This window comes from Zootoca vivipara, chromosome 12, assembly GCF_965207765.1.
Source record: "Zootoca vivipara chromosome 12, rZooViv2.hap1.1, whole genome shotgun sequence".
Lineage (NCBI taxonomy): Eukaryota > Metazoa > Chordata > Lepidosauria > Squamata > Lacertidae > Zootoca > Zootoca vivipara.
This window is the reverse complement of record NC_142595.1, coordinates 18,278,306-18,280,367: the sequence shown is the minus strand read 5'-3', so window position 1 is coordinate 18,280,367 and position 2,062 is coordinate 18,278,306.

Below are 2,062 nucleotides of genomic sequence, written 5' to 3'. Positions count from 1 at the left end.
TCAGGATTCAACCTCAATCTGTTAGCCGCCATCCGTCAATCTGTTAGCCTCCAACCAAACATTGTTTCATAAAGTGCAAATTTGATCGATTTGGCTTTAAATGAGGACTGAATTGAATTTCTCTTTCATCCATAGTGACAGAAGAGGTCTGTACTCTTAATTCTCACACGGTGAAAAAAATGCTTCTCCTACAAGGATGTCTGTTGCAACCCTATACATTTCTGCTCAGAAGTAAGTCCTGGAGAGTTCAATAGGAATTACTTCTGGATTAAAGTGTACAGGTTAGTACAGGCATCCCCAAACTGCGGCCCTCCAGATGTTTTGGCCTACAACTCCCCTGATCCCTAGCTAACAGGACCAGTGGTCAGGGAAGATGGGAATTGTGGTCCAAAACATCTGGAGGGCCGAAGTTTGGGGGTGTCTGGGTTAGTAGCTTTATACATGCAACAGCAATGGGGAACCTGCGGTCCTGGGGTGTTAAGCTCCAACTCTCATCTGTCCTGCCAACTGGCCAGTGATCAGGGACGTTGGGCATTGAACAACATCTTAAGGCCACAGGTTCCACATACATGATATAAAAGAGGTATACTTTTTAAAAAGCATGTATTATCCATATGCAAGTGTATAGGGATTTAATTGGACATAGATGAAGCACCTAAGATTTCTTGCTTCAGGTGACACCCCTAATCTCTTTCCAAATGTTGTGTGCTGTTTTGGGTTCGGTGTTGACAGGAAGTTTCGCGAACGAATATTTGGGGGAAGCATTACGAAGGTTTGGGGATTAATTTCTAGTTTAAACATCTGGCTTGTTAAATTGTGGATTAATATGATGAGCTTTGTCTTGTATATACGTACATGTGGATTATGCCCCCTACATCTTTTGTTTTGGTTTCTTTCCAGTATTCAAAATAATAGTACATTGTGAAAAATTGTGTGCTTTATTTTTGCGTTTCCACCTTGCCTTTCTACTCTCGAGCTGGGCCTTTGATTGCATGGGGATTCCTTGCCGCCCCTAATAATTTTGCATGTGCTGCCGAGGTTGCATGTGCAATTAGACCTGCCCTTTCCCCACAATAAAGAGTTGTGTGCTCTTAACGACTCAGATAACTGGTCCATTGGTATTGTCAACACGGACCAACAGCAGCTGTCAGGTGTTTCAGGTAGGAGATATTTCCAGCCCTAACTGGAGATGTCGAGAATCAAACCTGGGAATGGCTGCAGAAGGCAGGTGCTCTACCCCTGACATACAGCCCTTCCTTCTAGCCAAGCCCTTCCTTCTACCTATGGGACCGCCTCTCCTGGTATGCCCCGCGGAGGACCTTAAGGTCCACAAACAACAATACTCTGGAGATCCCGAGCCATAAGGTGGCTAGATAGGCCTCTACTAGAGCCAGGGCCTTTTCAGTACTGGCCCCAACTTGGTGGAACGCTCTTTCACAGGAGACCAGGGCCCTGCGGGATTTGTCATCTTTCCACAGGGCCTGCAAGACAGAGCTGTTCCGCCTGGCCTTTGGGTTGGACTTAGTCTGACCCGTGTTTTCCTCCCTCATGGCTTGGATTTATGGACTACTTGAAATGAGGCTGCATTTTAAATTTTAATACTGTATTTTATTCTGTATTTTAATTAATTGTTTTTATGTTTTATTGTGGTTTTGTTGGTGTGAGCCGCCCTGAGCCCGGTTTTTGACTGGGGAGGGCGGGGTATAAATAAAATTTTATTATTATTATTATTATTATTATTATTATTATTATTATTATTATTATGGTGCACCCCTGTCTTGTCTGGATTAACCCTCCATTTGCCAGGCTTCACACAGCCTGTATGATTTGTTCTACCTGGCTGTGTTACATCGTCGTGATATTAACCATGCAGTGACTTCTACAGGGGTGGCTGGTGCAGTCTGTATCCTGCAGTTTTGCTCAGCAATGGGACCATCTCCTCGCCTGCTGTTTTGGCAGTCGTGCAGTGCCCCCTTGAGGCAGTGATAGGGCCTGGTGCTTGCGACTCTGCTGACCCCCATTCTCCTAACCCCCTCTGCCTGACACAAGGCGTGCACACCCT